The sequence below is a fragment of the Protopterus annectens genome, chromosome 2.part0 (assembly GCF_019279795.1).
Source record: "Protopterus annectens isolate FY-2018-M chromosome 2.part0, PAN1.0, whole genome shotgun sequence".
NCBI lineage: Eukaryota > Metazoa > Chordata > Ceratodontiformes > Protopteridae > Protopterus > Protopterus annectens.
The window spans coordinates 265,854,671-265,868,905 of NC_056728.1; the positions used below are offsets into that span (position 1 = coordinate 265,854,671).

General features: G+C 39.5%; 1 protein-coding gene across 7 annotated transcripts in view; it reads left to right on the forward strand.

Moving 5' to 3' along the window:
* The window catches only part of LOC122793060 (synuclein alpha interacting protein), a 2,145,219-nt gene that overhangs the window by 148,227 nt on the left and 1,982,757 nt on the right, over positions 1-14,235 (forward strand). For 6 of the 7 annotated variants that reach the window (XM_044060745.1, XM_044060746.1, XM_044060744.1 and 3 more), the window contains exon 2: positions 8,221-8,269. The exons of the other annotated variant lie outside the window; for it this stretch is intronic. The gene's annotated coding sequence lies outside the window, so the exon portion shown is untranslated. The remainder of the gene's footprint in view (positions 1-8,220; positions 8,270-14,235) is intronic. 7 annotated transcript variants of the gene reach the window in all.

Below are 14,235 nucleotides of genomic sequence, written 5' to 3' on the forward strand. Positions count from 1 at the left end.
CTCCTGACTCCTTTCCTCCAGCCCCTGCTAAGCCTGACAGATATTACAGGGTCCCTGACTCCCACCAGTTCCTTTACAAAAATCCTGCTGCTGATCCAGAAACCATTTCTCAGGGTCCTAAGGGTGTTAAGGCCGCCTCTGCTAAAAACCTTATTCCTACAGATAAGGATTCCAGAGCTTTGGAGAGATGGGGCAAAAAAGTGTACACTTCTGCTACTTTATCTATTAGGGCTTTAAATTGTCAATTTCATATGCTAAAATATCAGCAATTCCTGCTGTCTGTTATGAAACAAAAGCTAGCTACCATTTCTGCATGTGCAGATAATAAGGAATTACACGATTTGATGCATGCTACTGAGCAAGTGGGGAAGCATAGTTTACACTGTGGTTTTGATGCCTTGGAGGCTTCATGCAGGGCGGCTGCCGCTGGCACAGTCATTAGAAGGCATGCTTGGTTAAAGGAACAAAATTTACCTGATCAAGTGAAAGCAAAGTTACTGGATGCTCCTGTTCAGCATAATGTTTTGTTTGGGTCTAAGGCTGAAGAGGTGATAAAGAAAATGGAGGATAAGGCAAAATCCATGCAAACAGTTAAGGATTTCTTACAAGTTCAGCCCCCAAGATTTAGCAGAAATTGGCCAACTAAAAATTGGGCCTTTCCCAGCTCGGACAGGCCTCAGAGGGGTAGATATAGGCGCTCCAGAGGGAGGGCCCAAGCACAGACCTCTTATAGGCCTAGACAGTGGAGTGCTTCCACCCCCAGGGGTGGAGAGGACAGACCTCAATCTTATAGAAAACAGGCTTAATAACTCCCCCTGCATGGCTCCAGGAACTTCTCTCCTGGAAGCCCCTCTAGGAGGAAAACTCTCTCTTTTTCAACAAAATTGGACTTACATAACCCAAGACAAGTGAGTTCTGGATGTAGTTTCAAGAGGTTACAAATTCCACTTTCATACCTTGCCAAGACCAAACGGATGGCCAGACCTACCAAAACACCAATGGGCAGAGACATTAAACCAGGTGGGTTCCCTCATGGCTATGAGGGCCATAGAACTGGTTCCACAATCAGAGACGGGGCAAGGCTTTTACTCAAGGCTCTTTCTAGTTCCCAGAAAACAAAATTCATGGAGACCCATCCTGGATCTGTCAGTTTTAAATACTTTCCTGGAGATACCAAAGTTCAACATGCTTACTCTGCAGCAACTCCTGCCAATGTTGAGCAAAAATGCATGGATGGTGACACTGGATTTAAAGGAGGCTTACCTACACATCCCTATCAGACAGGAGTGCAGAAAATACTTCAGGTTCAAGGCCTGCTCGAAACATTACCAATTATCTGTGCTGCCCTTTGGCTTATCTACTGCGCCCAGGGTCTTCACCAAGTGCCTGGCACCAGTAGTAGCTTATTGCAGACTCCAGGGAATTCAAATTTACCCTTATCTAGACGACTGCCTTTTTCAAGCAGACAGCAAGGATGTCTTACTCTAGCACCTGGAATTTGTTCAAAATCTACTCAAGTGCCTGGGATTCACTGTGAACATAAAAAAGTCAAATTTGACACCTACACAACAGATAACTTTTCTGGGTGCTCTTTTAAACACATCAACCCAGATGGCATTCCTGACATCCGAAAAACAACTACAGCTGGCTTCAACTTTCAAAACCTTGGCATTAATGTCTCAGCTAACTGCAAGGAAATTCCTGCAGGCTTTGGATTACATGGCCTCCTGCATCCTTCTCATACCAAATGCAAGACTACATATGAGAAAAATACAATGGTACCTAAAAAGTGTATTGTCCCAGCTTTGCCACAGTCTAGACACACAGATTGCTGTCTTGCCTTGCCTACAAAAGGAATTCCATTGGTGGACCATGGCATGTCTTCACAACAAAGGGAAAGCCTTCAGTCTGCCTCCAGCCAGCCAAGTGTTAACCACGGACGCCTCGGATTACGCATGGGGAGCCCACTTGCAGGGGAAAGGCCTGCAAGGTTTTTGGACAGAGGATCAGGAGCACCTACATATCAATTTAAAAGAGATGTTAACTGTACAGAATGCCCTCTTGGCTTTCAGGGATCTTCTACAGCCAGGACAACTACTGATACAGACAGACAACACCACAGTTATGTGGTACATAAACAAGCAAGGGGGGTTCACACTCCTACCCCCTTTGCAGACTAGCCATGACTCTATGGAACACAGCTCTTGCTTGCAAAGTGGATCTACAAGTTCAGTTCTTGCCAGGGAAACAAAATATTCTGGCAGACAGCCTGAGCAGGAACCTGTCAGACCCACACGAGTGGATGCTAGACACCCAAATATTCAAGATGATTATAGAAGCCTGGGGCTGCCCGGACATAGATCTATTTGCATCCCCCCTCAACCACCAGTTACAGATTTTTTGCACAAGGACATTTCACAAACCAGCATAGAAAGTGGATGCTCTCTCATTCAGTTGGGGAAACCTCTCGGGGTATGCCTTTCCTCCACTACCTCTTCTTCCACGGGTGTTATTAAAGATCAAACAGGACAAACCCAAGATGATTTTACTGGCCCCAAATTGGCCTCGTCAATTTTGATACTCAACACTGATGAATCTATCCCAGCAGTCTCCTTGGATTTTACCTCAGATACCAAATCTTTTGTCCCAACACCAGGGCCAGGTTCTGCACTCTCATATCAAAACTCTCAGCCTGGCAGCTTGGCGAATTCAGGGTCTATGATTAATCCTACCCTTCCCAAACAGGTCATGGATGTCATCTTAGAAGCCAGATGGCCTAGCACTAGAAAATCTTATGCAGGTAAATGGAAGAGATTTTGCACCTGGATGCATGCTCAGGATTCGGATCCTCTCATTCCTAATATCCCATTGATTTTACATTACCTGACAGACATGCTACATAAGGGTTTATCCTTCTCCTCCATAAAAATACATGCCTCAGGTATCTCTGCGCATTACAATACAGATCCTCCAATCTTTTCGCATCCACTTCTGAAACAATATCTCAGAGGAGCAAAGAATTTAAGGCCCCCTAGGACACCACCCATACCTGCCTGGGACCTCAACTATGTTCTGGAAAAACTCACTCTGCCTCCTTTTGAGCCTGCTGCCACATCTGATATTAAGTATTTATCATGGAAGACAGCTATCCTACTGGCTTTGACTTCAGCCAGGAGAGTCTCGGAGTTACAAGCTCTCATGGCTGTGGAACCTTATATTATTTTTCACCAAGATAGGGTGTCTTTAAGGACTAATCCTACTTTCATGCCTAAAGTGGTTTCCAAAGTGGCTTTAAATCAAACTATTCACCTGCCAACTTTTCTCACTAATCCACAAAATAAAGAGGAAAGGATCTTGCATTCCTTGGATGTACACAGGCAACTTCATTTTTACCTGGACAGAACCAAGGATATCAGGAAAACAGAGCAACTGTTTGTTTCTTTTGCAACAAATTCTCAAGGCAAAGCTATTTCAAAACAGACCGTTTCTAAATGGATTGCTCATGGAATCAGATTTTGTTACTCTCATAATGGAAAGCAAATCCCAGGAAAAATTAGGACTCACTCTACCAGAGCTGCTGCTACTTCAGCTGCCTTTCTCAAGGGAGTACCTACCAAAGATATTTTGGAAGCTGCAACTTGGAGTTCAGTGCATACTTTCTCTAAGCACTATAATCTCCCTCTTTACTCTAAGTCTAGGGCAGGCTTTGCTTCTGCAGTCTTGCAGGGCCTTCTAGCCGCCCCTTCTACTCTGTAACCACCACCCTTTATCTCAGCTTTGGGATTCAACCCTACAGTGATGGCTGCAACAGTGAAACACGATGAACATAGTACAGTTGTGTACACTTACCATAAATGTAGATGTTCGAGTGTCTTCACTGTTGCAGTCTGGGTTACCCACCCTCCTGTCTCCTGTTATACTTTCATTACTGTGGTTTCCTACTTCACCCTTCTTCTGAGGTGTATTTGCTACAGAGTATGGGGTTTGTTGTATGTTACATTTTTGTTTTACTATTAGCTTTCACTTTTGGGCACCTGACATCTGGGGCAAGAAAAACTGGAGAACATGGCGTCGGCTGGCAGCTTTGTACTCCTGGCGCTCTGACATCAGGGAGCATGACTGAACAGCCGACGCTGGACCCAAACTTTGGGATTCTGGCCGACTGAGGGCTGCCTGCCGGCAGGAAGAACCCTACAGTGATGACTGCAACAGTGAAGACACTCGAACATCTACATTGATGGTAAGTGTACACAACTGTCCTTTACGGTAACCACATCCACTCATTCCAAAATTATTATTTACAAAAATATTGTTTGTAGACTCAAAAATGTTGTTCCCTCCCATATTTTTGCCTTTGTCCCGAATTATTGAGCAAAGTAGTAAAGAGGCATTTTTTGTAAAATGTGTGGCTTTCTGACAAGTTGCTGTAGATTGCAGTTTCCAAATAATAATGCACGTGTGAGTTTCAGACTTTGTATCCTTAAGACGGTACTTGTGAATGGAAAACTTCTCAAAACCTTATAAGTATATAACAGAAATACAAGCTATTCCCGATATGGGGTTTTTGTCTCTTATTATTGAGCTAAGAAGTTGAGAAGGCAGAAAGTGTTGCAGTATGTGGCATTCTGACAGCAGAGAACAGAGATACATTTCTGGGCCATTTTTTATGAATTTATTTGTTCTCTTATCTTAAGCAGATATTTTATTTATTTATTTTATTTTACATTTGTTGACCGGGATAGTCCGACTGGATTCATGTCCATTTTCAGCAGAGGCCCAGGGAGAAAAGGTCCAAGATAAGCAGTTAAGATTACAGATACAATATATACAGTGGTTACATACTTAACAAGTTATACAAATTCCAAGGTTAGAGATAATCCCAGGTGTAAATCCGGATTAAGTAATACACCTAAGCTAAATTATAGTTATTAACTCATAGTAGAGGAGAGTTAGTCTGGTTTGATACATTGATATAGCCAGTTTAGTGTCAAGTATTGTTTGAGTCTTATCTTAAATTGACTTAGGGTGGTAAGTAGTGTAATATCAGCTGGGAGTGAGTTCAAGGATCTACCTGCAGAGTTGGCAAAGAGAGAGTTGCCAGCTGAGTTATTAGTTTTGATAGTCTGAAGTAGCAGTCTGTTAGAAGATCAAAGAGGTCTGGGATTATTATAGGGGGTGATAATATTTTTTAGTGCAGGAGTATTGTCCAGATTGTAAAGGATTTTATATGCCATAATCAGTTGGTTATACTGGATCAAGCTGGGTAGTTCTAGCCACCCAAGCTGGTTTAGCTTGATACAGTGGTGTGTCCTATAAGGCAGACCAGTGGCAAATCTGGCAATGTGGTTGTAGGAGATAAAGAGTTTGTTGAGAACAGACTTGTTTAATTTAGAGAGTAAAGGGATGCGTACAGAAGAGTTGAAAGTAGGTGAGAGCGAGCTATGGCATTTCTAGCAGGTGGGGTTAAGAATGCTTTTATCCTGTAAAGTGACCCTAGTTTTTTATTGATGGTTTGATTAACATGCAGGTCGAATTTAAGATCATCTATGATAACACCTAGCAGTTTTGTAGAGGTGTCTGGGGAGATTATATTACCATTATTGGATTTTATGGTAAAGGTAAATGCAGTGGACCTATCAGTTGGTGAGAAAATTAACAGTTTTGTTTTTTTTTGTTTTTAAGGATTTAAGATCAGACGACCAGAAAGCCAGTTTTCTATTATGTTGAAGGTGTTCTGGGTAGCTGACCATAGTTCTGTCTGAGATGTGGCCGAGCAGATCAGGGTGGAATCGTCAGCTTATTGGATATAGCTGGCTTTTGGGATAACAGTATAAAGATCATTGATGAAAATGGAGAAAAGAAGAGGCCCTAGTATAGAACCCTGGGGTACACCAAGGGAGTTGTGTAGGAGGTTAGATAGTTTGTTTTGCCAAAGGACAGCCTGCTGTCTGCCACTCAGATAAGATTGGAACCATTGAAGGGCTTTAGTATCTAGACAGAATGTTTTCAGGGTGTGGATTAGAAGTTGGTGCTCAACCATGTCAAATGCCTTGGAGAGATCCAAGAAGAGGGCAGAGGATATGTTATTATTGTTGAGATTATGGTTTATGGTGTTGGAGAAAGCTAGGAGGGCTAAAGTAGTAATGCTGGGAGTCTGCCATAAGGTTATTCTGAATTAGGTTGTGCAGCAGTTGTCTATGAATACATTTTTCCATAATCTTTGCAAGTGGAGATAACATAGCTATTATCCTATAATTAGATAGTTCAGCAGAGCTACCTCCTTTGTGAAATGGGATTACATAGGATATTTTCCAGGTGGTGGGGATTTTGGCTTCTACTATGGTTCGATTGATTAGTATAGAGATGGGGTAAGCAATGGCATCAGCTGCTTTTTGTAGATACTCATCAGGGAGTAGATCAGCAGAGAGAGCAGTTGGTTTTAATATTTTGATCAAGGTACAGATAAGTGAAGTGACAACTGGTTGGAATCTGAATAAGAGTCGGTTACTAGGGGTGGTGTCCTCAGGGCCAGGGGAGCTTGGAGGTAGTTGGCTAGCTAGGGCTTGGATTGTCTCCGTAAAGAATCGGTTAAAACTACCTGAGACTTCCTCAGGTGGTCTATCAATGGTGGCTGCAGGGGTCGAGGTAGACGTTTGTCCAGGATATAATAGTTTATTTAAACCTGCCCAAAACTTATATATATATATATATATATATATATATATATATATATATATTTATATATTTCTGTATATAGATGTCTGGAGTATACAGTCATACAAGTCGCTGTAAGTGTGTGTGTGTGTGTGTGTGTGTGTGTGTGTGTGTGTGTGTGTGTGTGTGTGTGTGTGTGGTGTGTGTGTGTGTGTGTGTGTGTGTGTGTGTGTGCGCACGTGTGCGTGCGTAGGCATCTGGGTGTGTCTCTTTTTCCTCATATTTGTAGTCTATTTTTCATACAATTTGTGGCTTTCTGGTAAAACACTGTGGATTGCAGTCACTAAATAATAAAAATGCAAGAGTTAGACTTTATACCTTTCAGAAAATGCTTACTTTTGTAAAATCTGTTACACTGGCAACTTTCTAAGTATATAACATCACTATTTAAAATCTGTTCCTGATTTTGGGTCTTTATCTACCATTATTCTTTTGGCTTTGATCCTGATTCCTGAGATAAGAGATTGAGATCTGTGGGTGGGTTCCCAATAGCAGAGACTTTGGCTCTGAAGAAGTGACTTGAAATACATTGCCATGTCTATTTTTTGCTACTTTTGGCTATCACAACTGGTACCCAGAAGTGGCTGTCTGTCTGGAAATGGGGAAGCAGCATTAACTCTCAATTGCACCTCATTAGAGAAATGTTCTTCAGTTTGTGAGCTTGAATGTTAGAAAAGTCAATGTTCCACGGTGTTTGACAGTGAAAGACTTTATTCCATATTCATTGTTAGAAAAAAACTCCAGAGACTCAAAACTGCAGCACTCTCAGTTTAGTCTACATGGGACTTCACCAAAACAAAGTACATACCACACTGGGAATTTTAAAAGATGTTGCCATAGGTCACCTGAACCCACCTGACTAATCAAGTGACTCAGGACTAGAGACATTTTTTTGTCACTGTAGCAAACTGATTAAATTCAATAAAAGCAATGAATAATATTCTGATTACACAGGCTGATGCCCCATTTCAAAGTATTAAAAATATTAATCATAAGCAGAAATATATAACAAAGCATTTGTTACGAGATGTGCCGTTGACCACAGAGTTATTCATGATATTTTGTGAAGAAATTGAAAGATGTTTTTGTTTAGTAGGGGAATGGTTGATGAATTAGGAAATGAACCTAAAATTATTTTCAAACATGGTGAATTTAAAAAAAAATTTGAAGGCAATGATATTGTAGCCACTAATACTAGGAATAAATTGGATACTTGCATATGTAGCTTTTTATCAACACTGTTGTTTTATTTTAGACAGTGAGACTGTTTACATTGGACAAAAGTATATTAAAGCTAGGAAATATGGTTGCCAGGCAAGGAGCGTGATATAATTAGCATCTTGTTTGCATTGTTCAATTTTCTATGTGGGGAAGACTGAAAGGACAATAAAAGAGTGAATTTATGAATATATTTATGATATAAGTAGGAGTAAGACAAAACGTGCCTTGTTCAAACATATTAATAAATGCCCCAAATATCAGCTCCAATTTTTTTTTTTGTTTTAGAAAACGTTGAAAAAATCCTCGGGATGGTCCCTGGAGTGAAATATTGGAGGTGAGGGAATTGAAACTGGATAAAGGAAACAGTCTCTATATCAAGTGTTTTGAAACTACTTTGCCTTGATAGTTAATTAATTTGATAGCTTCATGTAATATGAGTAGAATATTTATGGTACGTAACAAGGTTTAATTGTCTATTTATTCAACCTGTATCTCATTTTTTTTTTTTGAATTTAGTCAATGCATTTGATATTATTCATTGTTTTGATTGAATTTAATCATTTTTTATGCACTGACAAAATAACTTTTTTTTAGTCCTGAATGACTTGATTGGTTAAGTGGATTCAGGTTATCCACATCTTTTAAAATTTCTAGTGTGCATTGTACTTTGTTCTGGTGAAGTCCCACGTAAAAGGGGGACAACAGAGCTAAACTGTTTTTATATTAAATTGAGTGTGCTATAGTTTTGAGTCTCCATGGATTTTTTTTCTGTTTTCTATTTTTCATATTACCAGTTTTGTTGTGGTTGTTTGTTCATATTCATTGTTATAATTTTTAACAACTAGCCATTGAAAGTAATATTGAATCCTATTAGTTCATCAAAATAACATTTTAGAAGTATGTAGAAATTTTTTTTTATTTATCATGCTGTGAGCTTCCTAGATGAAGCTGTTAGTAAATGTACCATATTTTACTTTTGTTGCGTATTTTAGAGATGGAAGATAGAAAACTATGGTATGTAGTTAATGAAAGAAAGCAAATGGAATGCTGAGGCTGATTATAGTTAAAATTGCTGTGGTGTGGTGGAAGGTGTAATCTGAGTTTAGTGTATCAAATCTGTGTTGAACTACATTGCTGTGATTAGTTGTTCTTTCCCTTTTTTCCTGATAGAAAAACAGATAGATCTGTTGGCACTGGTGACAATACATAGTGCTCACAGCACGAGCAATGAATAAAAATCCAGTGAGGCACTCTCTCTCTCCTGTTATGTTCATTTTGTGCTCTGTGTATTAGCTGTCCTTTGTATAACAGTGTTTTATGTGAATGTTATATACTGATTGCCTTAAAAACTGTCATTTTGTGCTGGTCTACCTGTAAGGTTAACAAACACTAAGTAAGTAAAATTAATCTAGATTAGGGTAGGACCCCAGTGAAAATAGCATGCATATGTTTCGTGGTGATGGTATAAATGCCAGTACACAGCTGTCAAATGGGAATCTTACACCTAATTTACCTAGACCTTCTATGCACTGCTGCTCTAAATTTTGGGTTCAGTTTAGAGGCAGCTTCTGAGCCTAGACTAGGAGCCACATTTATAACTTCTGCAGATGTTTTTGTCACCCTGGAACACCTAAATTTTTACATCTCACAAGTTTCCTAGTTTGTTAAAATAGTTGTACATTAATGATAATAAAGAAGTTAGTTGAGCCGTTTGGACCTCCAAGACACCTAAGTCCACATTAGCATACCCAAGCAATCAATGAGGTTTCCACCCTTCATTGTCAAAGATAGTCATTATCAATTCTGGTGGCCTTCCTTTACCGTCATCTCTGCCTCCAGAGTGTTCACCGATTGTGCAGCAATGGGTGCAGCCCATCAAAGTCTGCAGGGAGTCAAGATTTTTAATTTTCTTGGTAAATGTCTCCTTCCTGCACCTTCTCAAGCTGTTCAGGTTCACAGAAGGAGAGTCTGTGCTCAAAATGTTCTGCTTCCTTGGAGTACAAGTCAACACATACATACACACACACACACACACACACACACACACACACACACACACACACACACACACACACTTGAACTTAACCAAAAGGTCGAGCCTTATTAAGTTCCAGTTGTTCCCAAGTCAGCACGTCATGTTCATAAACCACAGGTTGAACACTAACATCTTTCAGGTTTTCTAATGTTGTTACAGGATATTGTTTCTCCAAGAGATTGTTTCTTTGCACTCAATTAAGCTGTTGTTCCAGTTTGACACTTTCTCAGAGCTTTAGGCTACATGGAAGCCTCTGTGTTTGTGATGCTGTATGCCAAATTCCATATGAAAAGTTCTCCACTGAATAGTCTAGATTCAATGGGATGGGTCTCAGCTTTGTGATCCCTGTCTACCATCAAGTTTGGATATCAAAAGCTTGTTAGTCCCACCTTGGCTGGTGGCTAGATCTACCGACCTTTGCTCATGAAACCTTTTTGAACTACATGCTCTTCAGGCTACAGTTAACATGGATGCAGATGTGTGAATATTGGGGAGACGTTACAATGGGATGACGATACAGCTTGCCTGGACGTTTCAAGTATTTTGTTGCTTATTAGTGCTCTGTTAGTGAGGGTAGTTTTTTGTCTCTCTTTGCCTTTCAAGACTGCCTGTCAATGGGAGTCTTTTTCATTCTTTCAGACAATATGGCTGATGTGAAGCACGGAGGAATACATGCTTTTCTACTTTAATGAAAGCCAGTGAGTGTGTGATAGTGAGCAGTCAACTCTCTTCAAGTTCTACTGGTGATACACATTCCTAGGGAGGCCAATTGTCTGCTAGCCTGACTTGGCTGTTTTCATCTGATGCCTTATGAATGGTGTCAGATCCAGTCAGTTGCAAACAGAATCTTTCACCTTTGGTCTAGGCCAGTAGGTGAACCTGTTTGCCTGTTCAACCAACTTGAATCTTTCCAGCTTCTTTTCCCTGATACCTCTTCAGGCAATTCTAGTAAGAGATGCCATAGTCCACCAGTGGCTAAATGGACAGCGTTGCACTTTTCTCTGTTTACTGTAATGATGAGGTTCATTCAGAAAGTCAGACTCTTTAAAGGCAGGTTTATTCTAAAGTTTCTTTTTTGACTGACTTGTTTTCCCTCTTCTCTGTTCCTTTCTTATTCACCAATGTTAATGCTAGCCAATGGATCAGGTGTTTTCTAAGAAAATGTCATTAGTCATTACTTCTTTGTAATGAACATCTTGCAGAGACAAACAGCTCAATTCTTCTATTTGGGTGACCAGTAAAGATTTAGACCACAGTACTACTTTTTTTCCTTTGGTCCTTTGTTTTCTCCTGAAATATTTGATTCCAGATTTAGCTACTCCTCCATAAAAGTTCATTTGACAGCTATTTCTAACTTTTATTCTGACATAGATTGTGTATTTTGGTGCTTCACAGAAGGCTTTTAAGGCCTTTGTCTGAGAAACTTCTACCTCACTCTCCCTGTTAGAAGTCCTGTCCCTCCTTGGCATATTCACTTCATGCTTGAGAAGTTTTCTTTTTTGCCATCTGAGCCCACAGCCTCTGCTAATATGAAGTTCTTGTGTTAGAAAGACACTTCTCTTAGTAGCCATTGTTTCATCTAAGAAAATTTCACAGTAAAAAGCTATTTCTGTCAGACTGTCAGGTCACCTTACTTGGCTCCTGCAAGGAAAGGGCACTGCAGAAACGTAACCCATTATTTGTACATAGGTTTGCCACAGAGTTAAACATAAATCATTCACTTTGCCTGTGTTTCTCCATAAGTACTGCAGTTGTGATGAGTACATGCTGCATTGTGCGGACTTCCACAGGCAGCTTAGATTTTTTTGCAGGCTGAACTAAATCTTTCTGAAAGGATGTCTAGTTATTTGTTTTCTTTGTGAAGTCAAAACTAGGCAGAAAATTTGCTGATCATACCCGTTTTTAGACGACTCATGAACTGCATTGATTTCTGTCGCAAAAATGTGGAAAATCTTTTTCTGCAACTCCTAGGACTCATTCCACTAGAGTCGTTGTTACTTCAATAGCCTTTTTCCATATTGCTACACAGAAGAACAGTTGTTCAGTTGCAACTTGGTCTTTTCTGAACACCTTCAAGAGGTACTGCAAGCTGCATGATATTTCCAGGTCCAAATCTTCTTTTAGGGCTGCTATAATCAGGGGTAGTTTCCTATGGTAGTGGTCACCCAGGAAGATTAGCTAGGGACACTGTCCTAAAGAGGCTACTGAAGAGGCACCTCTTATTCTCAACTATAAAAGTTATGTACTTACTGCAGCTGGACCTCGTTTCAGATCTTGTCATGGTAAGTGTATAATTTTCAAATATGCAGGAAAGGGAGACATGTTTCATTTTCTATGCTTGTTATTACCCACTAGGATTTGAGTTCACATCCATTCTTAAAATATGCACAATTTAAGTAATATTTTATTTTTCTTATATTTTAATAGTTTTGTTAATTTTATCACTATTATAATTATTGTGTGTTTGTCATATCTCCAACCCCCCCAAAATAACCCTGCTGTAAGATTTCTACAGTAATCTGTGATTGTTGTAGGGTTTGTGAAATTTATATCCAAAATAAACAGTTTCTTGTACAGTAACCAGCTGATTAGCTAAATGTCATTTTGTATAAATTACATGATGTTGCAGTTCTTCAGAGGTATTGCAACCTCATAAATGTTTTCTCTATTACATATAACTTGGTTCTGTTTTGAAATCCTGCCACAATCTGGAAAAAAAGAAACACTGATGACATCAAAAGCAGTCTCTGGGTTTCCATAATTTAGCTGGAGTATATCACAACTATGTAATTAAATCATTTACTTACCATATTTATGCTGGCAGTTATGTTAATGAAAAGTTCACAAAAAGGACGAGATACAAAATTCGACTAATGCAGATGTTAGGAAATAGGCCATAACGTGCGTTACAAAGATTTCTTGTTTTCATATCATATAAAAAAGGATAATCTTTGAGTTGCATTCATGTGCAAAACAGTGAGGGGCAGTGCTGTGTTACTCAGTCAGAAACACTTGCAAAAATCCCTGTATTTAGTTTCTTCCTAGTTCACTTGTAATTACTCTATGTGCACACCCCACAGTTTTGTGGAAGATAAAACCACTGTTACTGTAGAACAGTTCTGAGTGTTTTCATTTTTCACAAGTAATCTTAAATGAACAGGAAAATGAAACTCGAATAACTTGGTGCTAAGTATAAAAGCACTGTATGTAGTTTAGCATTTGAATTTGCTGTGACCACATTGTATTTTATTTGGAAGGAAACATCATATTCATAAATCTTCTCATACAGGATAATGTCATAACCTCCTTTGCTTTACTTCTGTGCCTCTCTCTCTTCACTGCTTAAGGCTGACTCAGAATTACAGTGGAAATGGCATTTTCCTCTGTAGATTAATTTCTTCCACATTTTGTTGTAATGATAAGCTGCTCATAGCATAACTTGAGTATAATTAGTGGGCTAAGAAAATAATGTGTGGTTTTCAGAAGGTTTCAGGCTCTGTAATGAACACACAACATTCATATTGTATACATGCTGTTATCTGTATATTGTGGAATTTTTCTCATCTGGTTAGCCATCATCTACTTAACTTTGAATACGAGCGTCTATGCTATCAAGTTAATCAAGGCTTTATGCACCAACATATGTCTGTGCCTTGTTAGAGACAAACTTTTATAAGCAGTGAACAAAATCTTTACTGAGTATGATGTGCTATAGTTCATTTTGTGTGCCTTGGTCTGCATTCCTTGCTTAGATGTCTCTGACACATAGGCTGATGCTTATGTTTTTTGCCTTTTGTGGTCTGAAGTGTGTATTGTGAGTAGCATCAGGAATGTATGTACTTGCTTAAATGCATCCAGCTAAATCTGCTTATGTAGAGGATTTGTGGGCATACTTAAAATATAGATCTGAAGTAGGAGATTCATTTGTCTGCAACCTGTGGGTTATGGATCCGATATCGGATCCGAACCTGCATGGTTTACCAGCTATGGATCCAAGCTCTCAGCTCCTCCCCTCACCCATAATGCCCTGCTCTACCCTCATGACCTCAGATCTCGTTTGCCGCGCATGGTGACCAGATTGTTTTTCCAGCTCTCCAGCTAAGTGATAGTTTCAGTGTTTAAATTGTAAAATTTAAATAATTTTTTGGTTGATTTGTGTGAAAGTGTAGGTTCCCCTTTTTGTATCATTACTTTTTTTAGAGTTTAATCTAAAATTTATATCCCTCCCCTCGCTGGTAGCGTAGTGTGTGTGTTGGGCCTGTGAG